We start from the raw sequence: 17,286 nt of genomic DNA, 5'->3' as shown, positions 1-17,286 counted from the left end.
TGTTACTTGTATTTATTAAGATTGCCCACAAGAAATTGAATCTCAGGGTTGTATATGTTGACATATATGTACTTTGATAATTTGAACATTGATATGTTGAAAATGGAGCAAGCTACAGTAGATTTTTGCAGGGGATTTATGGGTTGTGGTAGGTGAAGCTGAGTCCACAGCCAGATCAGCCATGATTTTATTGAATGGTGGAGCAGATTTTATGTTTAATGATTGAACCTCAGCTGGAGGTTTGTGTCTAGTTCTGGGCACCTAAAACAGATGTCAAAGTCTTGAATTGCACCAGGACTATGTTTATTTAGAAACAGTTGTGAATCTAGCTTTGTTCTTGGAATTGAGAAGATTAAGGATAGATTTAACTGAAATTTTAAAAATCATGTTAAGAGTAATTAAAAAGAAACAGCTTTCACTGGACAATAACCGGGGCATGGGTTTAAGGTAATTGTTAAAAGAAAACCTGGGGAAAATTGGAGAATTTAAAAAATATACTCCAACCTGTTGTGATCCTACCTCATTACCTGAAATATTAGTAGAAGTAGAATCAATCAAAAATTTTATATGCAAGTTATATGTTTAAAATGTGCATTTGTCTTATTTTAGGATCATGGCGACAGGGAGTGCAGCAACCTCAACAGTTTTTTGAAGAACATCAGGAACCTCTTTACCAAGCTCCAACAAGCATCGATGTTGCAGTTAAAGAAAAGCACTGCAATTTGTGTGTTAAACGTTGATAAATTTTGACAAATGAACAAGGATTCTATTGGCAAAAAGAGAATCTCCAAAGATGAACCCTATGGTTTGGATTCAGTGATTGAAACAGGACAACATCTTCACATTGATTGATTATAATGTTGAATGTCTGTCAATCATCTGGGGGGAAATTAAATGGGTCTACTGATGAATGTCATTATTGGAACAGATATCTTCTGGAATATGTATACTGGATAGCTTTCTACCATAGAAAAGGAAACAGCTGAGTCTTTTCCAACACATTCAATCACTGAATGTCAGCGTCTACCAGCAAGAATCAGCTTTCACCACAGATTCGCAGGAAGAGGGCCAATCAGCAGGCATCTGGAGTTATGTAGTCAACTTTAGACTAGTCTATTACAACAGAAAGCTGGTAAGTGCATGAAAGAATGATTTTGTGAGATCTTGTGCACAAATTGGCTGTCACCATTGTCAACCTAACAACAGTAACTATACTACAAAAGAGCTTAATTAACTGCAAAAGACTTTGGTACAACCTCAGAGTCTGGTGCAGTATCACAACAGTGGGAGTTCTTCAAATTTTTTTCAAGCATTATCTTTCCATCAGGTGGGGCATCATTTGTGGGTTTCTATCCTAGGGTTTAACAACATTCACTATTCAGTCAAATGAATCCTTTATCATTCAACATATTATTTGTTCACAAATTCTGCTTTGTGCCTCTTAGCACTCTTCTGTCAGAGGTTTCTTCAGTAAATTTTCTGCTGCTTGTAATATCTTGAGTTTTGAATGCATTGGAACTGAGTCCAGTTAAAAGGATCCTGCCTGTAGCCTGATTGAAAGCAGCTTCCATGATATGTTGAAATGGTGAACTTACCTTTTTATCTTGCTGTAGGATGTGATATTACAGACAGTGGGATGAAAACAGCTGAAATAAATTCTCCAAAGAACATCAGGAACCTGTTCAACGGAGCTCCATGAAGTCCTTGATGCCACAGTTGTTTGAAGAAATGACAACATATACCCATTCATGGCCATAAATACTGGCATGTGAACTGAGTTAATTGAGAAACCAGATCTCCAGAAAGGAATCTGAAGTTTTGGATGCAATATTTGATACAGGGTGATATTGGTTGAGATGTTGAATATTTATGAATCGTCTGGGGGGAAAAGAGAAAGGGGCCACTGATGGATGATAGAATGCTTTTGGGAATATGTATCTTGGATGGTTATATAACATGGATAACACCATATGGAAGATTGCAGCACTGCTGAACTCTGAATCTTAACAGCCAACCACAGGATACAAATCTGATAATCAATTCCCATGCCAGTACTCTGGAGTAAAACAGGTTTCAGCATCAACGGAGGAAAGGACTATTTCTTTGGGGGAACAATCTGGTAAGTACTTTCAATGCAGGAGGTTCACACCCTGATGACAATCATTGTGAAGCAGCAAGGAAAGCGACCTTGTATCCATGGAACTGCATTGCAGCAAAACTCAGGAAAATCTGACAGGGAGACAGGAGGTGAAGAAAATTTGGATGAGTAAAGGTTGAAGTAAGTGGTTCTCAGTGACCATTCCTTGCTCTATTTCCTGGCATTAAGGAGAATTACCTGCCTCAAATGTAAAAGTTTTGCACTGATTACCTTTCACAACTGTTCATGGTATTAGGAACAGAATTCTAATCTGCACAAGTCCCATTTGTCTTGCAGGATTCTAAGTATGGAGAATGACCAGACAAGTAGTTAATACATGGAGTGCTGGAGACAGAGGAACACTCAAGACCTGAGCTGAGTGACATCTCAGCACTGTGTTGGGCGTACATAAATGAGGTGATCTAACAGAAGTGTATGAAATTGTAAACAATATGGAGAATGTCAATCTAGGGAAGTTAAACTAAACCAAGAGGAAGGGGGTAAGAAGGTCAAACAAATGGAAGTGTAAGTCTAGTAACAATGTTTCTTTTTATGCAGCGAGCTATTGACACTTGGATGCTATTCCCAAATGGAATAGTGGCAGTGAGAACCCCAAAAGCAAGAAACATGGGATAACGAAGGGACTGCAACATCTTTCTGGATCGATGGACCGGGACAGAGCAATTGTCTTTCCTCAGCTATTCCACAAACTCAGCTTGCTTGAATGATTCCAGGTTTGAGGGACTTGAGTTACCTGTAGAGACCAGAATAGCTGGGGTTATTCTTGGAGCAGAGGAGGCTGCAAGGAGATCTGATATTTAAAATTGTGAAGGGTAGACAAAGTGAAACTGTTCTCATTGGCAGACGAGTCAAGAACCAGGGTACATAAAGTGAAAAGGGTTGGTAAAAGAACCAAATGTGACATGATGAAAATCTTTACACAGCAAATGCACTGCTGGGGTACTAGTGCAAGGGGTTTCAATCATAGCCTTTAAAAAGGAATTGGATATAAGTATACAAAAGGAAAGGGCTGTGGGCAGAGGAAGGGAAGTGAGATGAGTGAAAAAGCCAAATGGCCTCATTACATGCTATAACCATTCTGTGATTCTCTAAGTGAGTGCCTCTTAAGTTAGCGGAACTTATTTGCTGCTAGGCCAGGGTTTTAGTTGTGCCCATCCCTATTTAGCCTGAAGAGCGTGTCCTGGAACTGATACAAGCCATTGAGCAATTAAATAGAGGTTCACAAATTAATTGATTTTAACTTTTACTTAACAATACAACTGTTTATGTCATGCTTGAGCTCCACAATTTTTAGGTTGGTGTGCCTAAAACAGCCTGAAACAGTCAGTCAGTTTCAGCTATCATAGTTGTGTGACACTCCTCCAGCCTCACTTCATATATGTCAATCCACCTGCACCAACCTACAACTCTTGGAGCCTCTCAGCAATCCAACATACAATCTGCTATGTATCTGTCCACCCATACTAGACGAAAAAAGCATGTTCATGCATTAGGCCATTCTGGAACAAAACATGCCTTCACATAAGCAGAATATATTTTGCTTGAGCTTCAATTAATTGCTTAGGTGGCTTACCAATCCTTTCCAGCTCATAAATACCTCACAATTGATGTGGTAGAGTTTTGGTTTGTGAAGATAGAAAACAAATGATAGTGATTTAAGATTCCATCTGTGCTTAAATAAAAACTAAACTGAATTTCAGAGGCACAAACAGATATCAAGAGCCAGTTATTTCAAATATTTTAGTTAAAAATAATAACATAGTTATGGAAATGAAACTGGAAAATTCGCAATATACAAAGGCATCCAGGTCCTTTAATTGAGAAAGAAGCATGTTTCTATCTAATATGCTCTCCTGCTGTCACTGACCTTACTTGAGTAGTTCCTTAAGTTCCAGCTGAACTTGCTCTTGGCCTCACATGAAGTCCACACTTGAGCTCTATCCAGCAAAGTACAGTAAGCAATAAACTAGTGCATTTGGTTTAATTATAGGGCTCCTGTCTCTGAAACAACTAAACAGCTCATATAACCTGATGAAATGATGAACTTGTATTCGTTTGTTTTGCTGTAGGGTGATGGCTGTTGCTACTGGGGACAAAGCAGCTGAAGGATCTGAAGCACATCTCCAGAAAACACTGGGAACCTGTTCGTCAGAGCTCCATCAAACCTCAAAACTTCAGTTGCTGGGAGAAATTTATTTGTTCGATCATGATAAATGCTGATCTGTCAACGATGGATTAATCTCAGAAATCAGATCTCCAGATCCCTGGAGTTTGGATGCATTGTTTGATTGGTTGGCATATTGAATATCTGTCAGTCGTCTGGGGGGGAAACAGAATGGGGCCACTGATGGATATCATTTATTGGAATGGATACCTTTCCAGGATACATGTTGTTTCACACTACCATGAAGACCACAGTGGTTGTTGTTGCAATGCATTTGATGGCTGAATCCTAACAACTAACAACTGGAGTCAACGCATTCTCAGGATGGATTCCGTTCCTGTACTGCAGAGGGAAGAGGCATTGATAACGATCAAGAAAAAGAGTTGGTTTCTCTGCAGGAGGTTTTTCCTTATTTATTATTTTCCTTATTTATTTTTTCCTTGTTTATTTTCTTCAGGTGGGATGTTCCTTCCATCAGACAGAGCCACTTGATCTTCTGCAAGAGCAGCAGCTGAAAGCTAAAATGAAGAGTGATCCGGTGATTCGAGCTAACATTCTCTCCAGTTGCAGAGGAGGTCTCTTCACTTCTAGCTGTACCTATTCCTGACCATACCTAAAATTTATTTATTCATAGATTCAGGCCCTTCCAGTCTTTCCGGTCCAACAAGCCATGCCGTCCAGTAACACACCTATTTAACACTAGTTCAATTTACATTGACTAATTAACCTACTACCTGGTACATTTTTGGAATGTGGGAGGAAACCAGAGCACCCGGAGGAAACCCATGCGGTCACGGGGAGAATGTACAACCTTCTCACAGGCAGCGCTGGAATTGAACTCCGAATTCCGATGCCCCCTAGCTGTAATAGCGTTGCGCTAATCTCTACACTACCACGGCGCCCTATATTAAGACAATGCAGAAAGACCACTTATAGGGCTGCTGCCTCAGGTATGGCTGAAAGCAGCTCATGTTACCTATCAAGATATTGAACTTGTCTCTTTCTCTTGTTGCAGGCCGATGGCTCTTGAGAATGAAGACAAGGCAACTGCAACACTTCTCCAGAGAACATGGGAAATCTGTTCACCAGTGCTTCTTCCAACTTCACTACTGCAATTGTGGGGAGAGATGGTGAGATTTACTTTTGATGAAATGTTATCAAGCTGAACATTAACTTTGTTTCCTATCTCCACAGATGCTATCTGGCCTGCTGTATATTTCCAGCATCTTCTGTTTTACTACCCAAAATTTATTCGTCTGTGAATGACAACTACGGGCTCATCAACAGAGAGAAATCGTGTTGTTTGGATGCAATGTTTGAAACAAGATTATGTGTGCATGTTAATTTGGTTAAAATGTCAGACTATCAGTCGTCTGGGGGGAAATAATAGAAAGGGGCCATTGATGGATATCGTTATTGGGTTGGATACCCTTCTGGAAAAAGTATTGTGGATAATTTTACACTGTGGAAAAGACCACAGCAGAGCAACATGTTTGATCTTGGAAACTTAACAGCCAACAGCAGGAGACAACTGCATTTGGTGCCATTGCTTGAAGGCCAGAGGGATTCGTGAACAGGCTTCAGCGTTAATGGAGAAAAGCGTATTTTTTTCTCATCTGAACATAAAGGCATCTTTTTGTTAAAATGAAAAAAAAGATGGTAAGTGTGAAAAGTGATGGTGCAAGAAACCTGAAACATAATATTACTGATCTAAATTTGGAACAGCTTCATTCTAGGCCTCAACCCCAACCATGTGTGCTGTGGAGGAGCACTTCCTCCTATGGGAGGAGTCCAACTTTAGTTATGGTCTAGTACACTCACACTTGCTGCTCACTTTACATTTTGAGTTATGAACACAGTGTTGAAGGGCAGTCCTAATCTGATCATCAGAATCTCCTTCTTCATTACAGACTATTTGTTGGTTGGTTTATTATTACTGTCAAGTGTACCAAGATACAGTGAAGAGATTTTGTTAGCATGCTTTCCAAACATACTTAACATGCATATCATTCCATACATAACTATGAGGATAGGTTGAGTGACCTTGGCCTTTTCTCCTTGGAGTGACGGAGGATGAGTGTGACCTGACAAGGTGTATAAGATGATGAGAGGCATTGATTGTGTGGATAGCCAGAGGCTTTTTCCCAGGACTGAATTGGCTAACATGAGGGGGTATAGTTTTAAGGTGCTTGGAAGTAGGTACAAGCAGGATGTCAGAGGAAAATTTTCCCACACAGAGAGTGGTGGGTGCATGGAATGCACTGCCAGCAGCGATGGTAGAGGCGGATACAATAGAGTCTTTTAAGAGACTCTTAGACAGACACATGGAGCTTAGAAAAAGTACTATGAGGTATGGAAATTCTAGGTAGTTTCTAGAATAGATTACATTGTCGGCACAACATTGTGGGCCAAAGGGCCTGTAATGTGCTGTAGAATTCTATGTTTCTATGTTATACTGAAGTAGTAAAAAGAAAACAAAATGCAGAATAGTATTAACAGTTACAGAGAAAGTGCAGTGCAGCTAGAAACATGAAGTGCAAGGGTGACAATCAGGTTGATTGGGAGATTAGGAATTCATCTTTTAGCACATAACCGTGGATGTTGCATCCCAGCTGTCTATGTGATATGAAAGGCATGGCAGTACAATATCTAGAGCAAGTTGTTGCCCATGCAGTAGGCTTCCCTTCTCCACATAGCTGATGACTCCAAAGGAATGGCATAGACCAGTACAGTTTGTCACCAGTGGCATTGCAAGAGTTGCCAGACACCATGGAATTCAATGTAGGACTGCCTTCAGGACTTCAGGTCTGGAATTTTCCTTGGGATTTACTCCGCTAACTTCCCCATGTGTGGGTATAGCTGTCACCACCACGGATTCGGCAGTGCAGTAGATACGGCAATTGCGGTTGTGTATTTGCACGTGTCAGCTAATTATTATTTAATCGTGATAGTATTTAACTCCATACTTGTTGTCGCAGTGCTTGTCGAGACTTGGACAGAGCACAGCAACACTTTGCTGCCTGTTTGCCTTCGGCCTTCCCTGAGAAATTGGACTGTAGAGTCAACTGACTGAAGACTAGCGGTATTCGTTTAATGTTTACATGTTCTTTTCAGCCGCAGTGCAGGCTTCGTTTTCCATTTGAGAGTTTTAGTTAACAGCCTTGTTTGGCCTCGTGTTCATTGTTTTATTTTCCCTTTAACACTGTTTGCATTAAAGCTTGTGAAGCATCGGCCTGCTTCAGTGTTTCTCACTCTGCACTTGGGCCATATACGAACCATGTAATGGCAAGTCTCGACCACCAGCAGAGAGAGAGCAGCTGACCTTGGCCGTGAGATTCATTGGTCTGGTAGGAGACAAGCTACAGGCAATGGAATCTGTTCTCAATGAAGTTACAGAAGCAATGAGACAGATAACCTCGTGCCGACAAGCCCAGTCTCTCTTGTAGGAACAGATATCGTCCCTAGCCGCAACTGTTCAACAGTTCACCACAGACAATCAGACTCAGGTGTCTGCGATTTCCGCACTCACGGCCGCTGTCCACGAACTTACTGTGAACAGCCAGCATCAGCTGACAGCTATTAATGTTCTCACCAACTCAATTCAACAGCTTCAGGCCACCTCAGTCCCACTCCCAGCATCTCACAGGTCCTCCTTTACTGCTGCCCCAATAATCTCTGCTACTAATGCTCCCGCTCCCGCACCCAGACCAGAACCGGCTCCCACGAACTTTCAGGAACCGAATATTCCACCACAAGGCAGGTATTCTGGTGATCCCGATGGTTGCAGGAATTTCATTACTCAATGCGAGCTGACATTCCAAGCCCAGCCTGGTCATTTTGGTAATGATGCGTGAATATTGGCGTACATGGTCAATCTTCTTAACGGACCTCCACTCAGCCTGTTCAATCCTTTACGGGAGCAAGGATAGCCCGCAGCCCAGTCGTTCCAACATTTCATGTCAGAGTTAAGGAGGGTTTTTGATTTTCCAGTATGGGGTCAGGAGGCTGCCCACCGACTCTTGGACCTGCACCAAGGCAGAGGAACGGTGAGAGCCTATTGCTGTCACCCGTTTCGTATATGGCCCAAGTGCAGAGTGAGAAACACTGAAGCAGGCCGATGCTTCACAAGCTTTAATGCAAACAGTGTTAAAGGGAAAATAAAACAATAAATGCTAGGCCAAACAGGGCTGTTAACTAAAACTCTCAAATGGAAAACGAAGCCTGCACTGCGGCTGAAAAGAACATGTAAACATTAAACGAATACCGCTAGTCTTCAGTCAGTTGACTCTACAGTCCAATTTCTCAGGGAAGGCCGAAGGCAAACAGGCAGCAAAGTGTTGCTGTTCTCTGTCCAAGTCTCGACAAGCACTGCGAAGACAAGTATGGAGTTAAATACTATCACCATTAAATAATAATTAGCTGACGCGTGCAGATTCACAACCGCAATTGCTGTATCTATGGCACTGCCGAATCCGTGGTTGTGACAATAGCCGCAAGGCAGCAAAGGTTTGAGATCAGAGCTTTCCTTCTTTTAGATGAGTTGCCAACCACAGCTGACAAGCCCTATCTGCCCAAAACAACTGGCTTTAAGATGCTGGTAAACCTGCCTTTGCCCCTTCTTCTTTCAGTAGAGATGGTTCTGCCGAGCTTAGTAGCTAAGCCACGTGTAGGTCAGGAGCTGGACTTGGTTGTCAGAGGCCATTTGTGGTGCACACCATTGGGAGCATTTAATAGGTTGTGGGAGCTAATCCCCACTATCACCCCCAGATATGACAACCTTAAGGAGCCATTAAAGAAGTGATTGAACAACAACAGCCACTCATCATCTTTAATGGGGAGCCAGGCAAAGATGGGTGATTCGCAGGGGTATTCATGTGCATTTCCTCAGTTAGGCAGCATTACCTGGCACTAGAGCACAGATGCTGGAAATTGGAACTAAAATCTGAGACTGATAGAAAACTCAGTAGGTTAGGCAGAGTTAATATTTCAGGTCAATGATTCGTAATCAGAGCTGAAGAAAGTTCAAAGTACTTTTATTATCAATGTATTCTGTATACAACTTTTGAGATTCGTCTCCTTACAGGCAACCACAAAACAAAGAAACCCAGTAGAACTCATGAAAAAAGAAGACTATCAAACACCCAATGTACAGAAAAAAAATTCATGCAAACAATAAAAGTAAGCAAATTACATTCAGAACTGAAGTTCATGAAAGTGAGTCCACAGCTACGAAGCCAGTCCAGGAGCCCATTGGTTGCAGGTCACAGCCTCAGATCAGTGCAGAGACAGGTAAACCTGGCAGAGCAGTGAGCTGAGCATCAGCCTGTCAGTCGCCTCCAGCCCCGCCACCCTGGCCTTTTCAATCTGACTGGCGCTTAAAGCGGTCAAACAGCAGGTCATTCCTCACTCTTGGACCTGGGCCCTGCAGCTTTGATACGCTCTTGGGCCTGAGACTCGCCGTTTCAATTTGGCCCATACCCAATCTTTCCAATTTGGCCTGGCGCTTAAATCAATCAAGCATTGATCTGTTCTTTGTTCTCGGGCCCGAGGTCCACCACTTCGAGTCTGCCTAGCCTCGGTTCTGCCACTTTGAATTGTCTCCAAGTCTACTCCAGCGACCAAATATTGGCTTGTCCCCCACACTTGGGCCCGGGCCCCACTGCCTCGATTCGGCCTGTACATGCCATGCCGCAATCGCCCTACATCTTCAAGACTTTATTTTGCAGTGCAAAAATGCCAGGTCATACAGGCAGTTCGAAAACTCAGCTCCAAAAGGGAAGTTGCAAATTGTTGATTGCAGTGATCATTTTCAATAAAAAGTGTGAGTAATAAAGTAGTTAATAGCTGTGTTTGCTGCCAGCAAGTCAGCGCTGGGCTTCACCAGCACCATCTTAAACCAGAACTGTTAGGGATAGAACAGATTTTAGGAAAGTACAGAGGTAAGGGAAACATGCGAGGAATAAATAAAAATGAAGGCCTGTGAAGGCAGAAAAGATTAAATGACAATAGGCACAGTGGCACAAGGAAAAAAAAGCTTTAATGACAATGTCCTTATTTTCAAGTGCCATTACAATGTACACTGGACAATCTTTAGGTTGTTAAATGTGCTACAATCATTGACGGTTGTACCGCTCAGGATAGCTATTTGGTATCAATGTTTCTGAATCAAACATCTTGTGTTCAAGCCCAAATCCATTTAAATATGTATCAAAAAGCAAAAAACATCACAGATGCTAAAAATATGAAGTGAAAGCAGAAAATGCTAGAAATGCTAATCACGTTAAGCAGCATCAATGGAAAAGGAAACAGTAAACGTTTCTAGCCAAAGGTCCTCTCTTGGAATCATCTAATGAATGATCAATGATTTGAAACATTAACTTTGTTTCTCTCTGAATAGATGCTGCCTGACTTGTCGAGTGTTCTTAGTATTTTTGTTTTTGATTTGAAGTTTCTAGTACCTGCAATTTTGTTTTACTTTTCCATTTGTAGAATCATGCTGTGAACATTTTTGCTAATCAGTTAACCCAACTTAGAAAAGGAAATGATGAATATTTTTTTCCCCTTATTGTAGGTTGACGTCCACCAAACAGCTGGAAGGACCCCAGTAGATCTTCAAAGAACATCAGGATCCTGTTCCTGAGAGCTCTTGGAAACCTTCTGTTTGCATTCTACTAGAAAAATAGTGAGATTTACTTCTTCAGTGTGGTTAAAATGATGAATGTTTGTGAATCATCTGGGGGGTAAAAGAAAAGGGCCACTGCTGGATCTATTTTTGTGATGGATACCTTTCTGGGATACAAATATTGGAAAAATTTCTTCTGGCAACGGGAGTGAAGCAATTAATTCTTGAAAATTTAACGACCAGCATCAGGAAGCAGCTTGCATCACATGCTCTCAGGATGGATTTAGTGCCAGAATTCTTTCGGAAGAATTGCAGTCAACAAGCTTCAGTGCCAGTGGAGAAAAGAAATCAGATTCTCTTGATCTGTAAAATGATCATTTTGTGGGACCGTATAAGAAAGATCATTGGTAAGTGAAGGAACAATGTGGGAAAAGATTCAAATGAGATGTATTGATTTGTAAATGGAAACAGCGTTGAGCGCAGCACAGAACGGGAACAGAGCAGCACAGATCCATTGCTGAGAATCAACTGCTTCATTCTCAGCCAATGTAATGATTTTTTCCTTTTTTTATCATGTCGCACCAGACAGTCAGCCATTCTTGTCTGGCGCGTGGTGTCAGGATTGGTCTCCTTTCGGATTAACCGGGTCACAGTATGAACATTCCTGACTCGACCCTTGTATTTTTTACGAGGTCGAGTGGCTATCTCGACGCTCAACCCCGCACAGATGGAAAGTGTACTCGGGGGTGGCCCAACTTGGATTTGAACTCGGGAGCCTTCGCTCCGGAGTCCGGCGCTGATCCCATTGCGTCACCAGCTGGCTTTTATCCTGTGAAAGCAATAACAGAATGGACTCAGCTGCAAGCCAATTTTACATTGACTAAAGTAACTGCTTAACGCTCACTTATTTTGAAAATACACACAACAGCTGTGGAGAAAATATCAACCAACCACTGCATGAGAGAACAGTTTCCAAAAACCTTAGAATAAAGAAATAAAAAACACTTTACTCTTTCCCAGTGATAATGGCTCTTTATCTTCCACATAGAAGAGAGAAAACATTTCATCATTCGCTTTGAAAGAGTAAAAGCATTTTGACTTCTCCCAGAGAGAGAAAACGAAAGAAAAGTATCTCCCCAAGTTTCCCAAGGAAGTTTCCCCAAGAGGAAGACCCAGATTTATCATTTTCACAGACAGAGGTAGACAGAGAGAGTAATCAGTTCACTACTAGCACTTCTTATATGATGAAACCTGGGTGTGGCAGGGAGTTCAGTAGTCTTAACGCCTGGGGGAGAAGCAGTTTCCCATCCTGACAGTTCTTGTCCTAATGCTACAGTACCTCCTGCCTGATAGTAGGGGATCAAAGAGATTGTGGGACAGATGGGAGGGATCATTGACAATGCTGAGTGTGGTAAACTACATATACCTGTCTGGACACGCCCCTCTGCTGACTGCTCCTGTGGCTCCTCCCACAGACCCCTGTATAAAGGCAATTGGGGCACTGCTCCTCCCTCAGTCTCCAAGATGTCGTGGTCTCTTTTGCTGCTAATAAAAGCCCATCGTTCGCCTCCCGTCTCCGAGAGTTATTGATGGTGCATCACCGAGGGCCCTACGTATGCAGCACTTCTGATAAATATCTTGGATGGGTTCAAGAGAGACCCTGATGATTCTCTTCAAATCATTTGTAGGGACTTGTGACCAGACACCTTGCAATTCCCATACCACATTTTCAATGGCGCTCCTGTAAAAAATATAGTTAAAATGGGGGGTGGCTCAGAGCGCATGGGGTCTCACTTGCCTCAATTTCCTCACAAAGTGGAGACATTGTTGTGCTTTCTTGACCAAAAAGGTGCTGTTGAGGGACCAGGTGAGATCATCTGTTATGTGCAGCCCCTGAAACTTGGTGCTCCTGACACTCTCCACAGAGGAGCAATGTATGTGCAATGAGGATTGGTCACCCTGCACCTTCCTAAAGTCCACAACCATCTCTTTGGTCTTGTCCCTGTTGAGACTCAAGGTATTGTGCTCACATCATTCCAGCAAGCGCTCTATCTCCTCTCTGTACCATCTCATTGTTAACGTTGATGAGGCCAACCACTGTTGTGCCATCACCAAACTTCATGATTCTGTTTGAATTAGATCTAGCAGTACAGTCATGTGCCAGCAGCATGAACAGCAGTGGGCTGAGCACACAACCCTGGGGTGTGTCAGTGCTCAGTATGATGGAGCTAGAGGTGTTTCTGCCTACATGAAATGACTGTGGCCTTTCTGTCAAGAAGGCCCAATGAGGACAGATTACTTGCCAGCTTCTGAGGGATGATCGTTTTAAGTGTTGAGCTGAAGTTAGTAAAGTGCATCCAGGCATAATAGGCACCATTTTCCAGATGAGACAGGATGGAGTGGAGTGTAGAGACTATGGCATCATCAGTGGACCAAAATGAACTGGAAAGGGTCCAATGTAGTAGTAAGGTGGGATTTAATGTGATCCATAACCAGCCATTCATAGCACTTCATTTTTGATGAGATCAGTGCCACTGAATGGTAGTCATTCAGTTAATCGCTGTCGCTTTCTTGAGCACCAGGATGATGGTGGCCACCTTAAAGCCTGAGGGAACAGTGGACTTTTCCAGAGAGATGGTGAAGATATCTGTTAGAACCTCAGTTTAGTTTAGTTCAATTGTTTACACATATTGAATAGATTATTAAAAAATGTACAAAAACAGAAATACTGTATACTAAAAAAAGTGAGGTAGTGTCCAATGATTCAATGTCTATTTAGGAATCGGATGGCAGAGGGGAAGAAGCTGTTCCTGAATCACTGAGTGTGTGCCTTCAGGCTTCTGTACCTCCTACCTGATGGTAACAGTAAGAAAAGGGCATGCCCTGGGTGCTGGAGGTCCTTATTAATGGACGCTGCCTTTCTGAGACACCGCTCCCTGAACATGTCCTGGGTACTTTGTAGGCTAGTGCCCAAGATGGAGCACAATATAAGCCCTTTAACCTATGATGCTGTGCCAACATTTTAATCTACTCCAAGATCAATCTAATGCTTCCCTCTCACATAGCCTTCCATTTTTCTTTCATCCATGTGTCTATATAGTGTCTCTTAAATGTCCCGAATGTACAGTATTTGCTTCTACCACCACCTCAGCAATATGTTTCATGCACCCACCTTTCTGTGTAAAAAACCTACATCTGATATCCTCCCTACACTTTCTTCCAATCACCTTAAAATTATGCCCTCTTGTTTAGCCATTTCATCCTGGGGGAGAAAAGTCGCTGGCTGTCCATTCTTATCTATGCCTCTTAACATATTGTACACCTCCATCAAGCCACCTCTCATCTGCCTTCACTCCAAAGAGAAAATCCATAGCTCACTCAACCTATCCTCAAAAGACATGTAATCTTATCCAGGCAGCATCTTGGGAAATCTCCTCTGCACCCCTTCTAAAACTTTCACATCCTTTCTGTAATGAGGTGACCAGAATTTTACAGAGCTGCAGCATTACCTCATGGCTCTTGAACACAATCTCAACCTTTGAAGGCCAACACACCATAAGCCTTCTTAACCTCCCCACCCCCCCCCTCAACTTGCACAGAAGTTTGAACGATCTATGGACTTGGACACCATGATCCCCCTGTTCCTTCACACTGTTAAGAATCGCCTCCCAAAAACCCTGTGCTCTGACTTCAAGTTCAACTTTCCAAAGTGTATCACTTCACACTTTTCTGGATGGGACCGATTCTTTTTATGTTGTATATCAATGATTTAGATAATGGAATAGCTGGCTTTATGGCCATGTTGCAGATGATATGAAGATTAGTGGAGGGGCAGGTAGTGTTGAGGAAACAGGTAGGCTGCAGAAGGAGTTAGATTAGGAGGATGGGCAAGAGAGTGTCAAATGAAATACAATATTGGAAAATGCATGGTCATGCATGTTGGTAGTAGAAATAGATGTGCAGACTATTTTCTAAACGGAGAGAAAATCCAAAAATCTGAGATGCAAAGGGAGTACTTATGCAGAACACCCTAAAGGTTAATTTGCAGGTGGAGTTGGTGGTGAGGAAGACAAATATAATGTTAGTATTCATTTCAAGAGGTCTAGAATACAAGAGCAGGGGTGTGATGCTGAGGCTTTATAAGGCACTGGTGAGGCCTCACCTTGAGTATCGTGAACACCTCATCTAAGATGCATTTTGGGAGTCTTATCAAGATAGGTCATGTGCCATGAATGATAGGATCCTAAAGAGTAATGAAGAACAGGGGACCTTTATGTACAAAAAGTGGCAGCTCAGGTGGGGAAGAAAGCATATGGGCTGCAGGCCTTCATTAGCCAGGGCATCATAGGAGTATGGAATTCATAGTAGAACTTTACAAAACTTTGATTAGCTGGAGGATTCTGTCTTCACATGGTTACCCCACTTACAGGAAGAACAAATTTACATTAGATGGGGTGCAGAGGAGACTAACGTGGATGTCATTAAACTGCAAAGAAAGCAAAAAAAGATTTATAAGGATGCTGTCTGGACTGGAGGGCTTGCATTTTAAGGTGAGGCTTTGATATTTTTCCTTGGACGTAGGAAGCCAAGGGATGACCTTATAGAGGTTTATAAAATCATGAATGGCATAGATAAGATGAATGGTCACAGTCTTTATCCCAACGTAGGGGTTTCTAAAACAGAGGGCATAAGTTTAAAGTGAGAGGGGAAAGATTTAAAGGGTACCTGAGGGTCACCTTTTTCACAGAGTATGCTGAGTATATCAAACAAGCTGCCAGAGGAAGTGGTAGAATTATGACATTTAAAAGTCCCTTGGACAGGTACATTGATAGGAAAGGTTTATAGGGGTAGTGGCCAAACACAGGCAAGTGGGACTAGATCATATAGGCAACATGGTTAGCACAGGCAAGTTGGGCTGAAAGGTCTGTTTGCAATATAACTCTTTGACTCTGTGGAGATGTTGCTTAGGATGGAGCATTTTATTTATGTAGAGAGATTTAATAGGCTGGGTTTGTCATCCTTGGAGCAGAGGAGACGGAGGAAAATCCTGATAGAGGAAGACAAAATTATAAGGAATATAGGTAGAGTGGATATTAGATAGAAGGTTTTGAAGCAGAGATTCTCACAGCATTTAAAAGTATGTGTACAAACATTTGAGTTGCTAAGGCATAGAATGCCACAGAACAAGTGCATGAAAATAGGATTTGTATTGATAGGTACTTGATGGCATTCCCATACAGAGAAAGAGAGTGGTGGGTAGGGAGATAGAGCAACAAAAGAGAGAGAGAGAGAAAAAAGAAAGAAAATATTTTTGGCATTGTCCCAGCAAGAGAGAACAGGGTAGTGAAAAATGCATATAAAGATGTAGCTAGAGAAAGGGAGAGACTATTTCATGTATTCCTGGGGGTAGAGAGAGGGGGTGACTATTCACATACTCCTGGAAATGTGGGGGTGAGGGTGAGAAAGGGGAAGAGAGAGATAAAGCATTTTAACATGTTTCGAGAGAGAGAGAGAGAGATATATATGGGGGAAGGGACACACAGATCGTGAGAGGCAGAGTGCGGCCATTTCCGCATACTCCTGCAGAGCCAGAGCGCCACCACTTTGTGAATGAGAGAAAGCAAGAGAAAGCAAACATGTTAACATGTTCCCTGAGAGAAGCTGGAGGGAGACAGAGAGAGAGAGATCTTTTCCTTCGTCTTGAAAAGTGAGAGAAAAATTAAGCGTTTTATAATTCCTCGACCGAGAAAGACAGATAGATAAAGGGAGTTAGAAGGGACACACCGATCTTAAGAAGCAGAGCGATCATTTCCACATACTCCTGCAGAGAGAGCCCCACCATTTTGTGAACTTGTGGAGAGAGGAAAGAGAAAGCAAACATTTTGACACGTTCACTGAAAGAAGCTGGAGGGAGACAGAGAGAGGGTGAGAGAGAGAGAATTTCACATGTTCCTAGTTAGAGAGAGACAAAGATAGAGAGAAGGATGCGCTACCTCACATTCTCCTGGAGAGACAGAGACAGGGACAGTGAAAGGCACAATTTCACGTAATCCTGCGGGGGGGGGGGGGGGGTTAGAGAGAGAGAGAGAGAGAGAGAGAGAGAATTTCACATATTCCTAGTTAGAGAGAGACAAAGATAGAGAGAAGGATGCGCTACCTCACATTCTCCTGGAGAGACAGAGACAGGGACAGTGAAAGGCACAATTTCACATAATCCTGTGGGGGGGGGGGGGTACAGAGAGAGACAGAGAGTGAGAGAGAGAGAGAGAGAGAGCCACCATTTTGTGAACTTGTGGAGAGAGGAAAGAGAAAGCAAACATTTTGACACGTTCCCTGAAAGAA

The 17,286-nt window shown here is 42.4% G+C and overlaps 1 long non-coding RNA gene across 1 annotated transcript in view; it reads left to right on the top strand.

Annotated features, from left to right (window-relative positions):
* Nucleotides 1-3,571: 3,571 nt before the first annotated feature.
* The window catches only part of LOC140741160 (uncharacterized), a 35,776-nt gene continuing 22,061 nt past the window's right edge, over nt 3,572-17,286 (top strand). The window contains exons 1-2 of the long non-coding RNA XR_012102014.1: nt 3,572-5,981; nt 10,894-11,351. This is a non-coding gene — a long non-coding RNA (uncharacterized lncRNA). The remainder of the gene's footprint in view (nt 5,982-10,893; nt 11,352-17,286) is intronic.

Source organism: Hemitrygon akajei, chromosome 18 (assembly GCF_048418815.1).
Source record: "Hemitrygon akajei chromosome 18, sHemAka1.3, whole genome shotgun sequence".
NCBI lineage: Eukaryota > Metazoa > Chordata > Chondrichthyes > Myliobatiformes > Dasyatidae > Hemitrygon > Hemitrygon akajei.
This window is presented reverse-complemented; position numbering and strand designations above follow the sequence as displayed.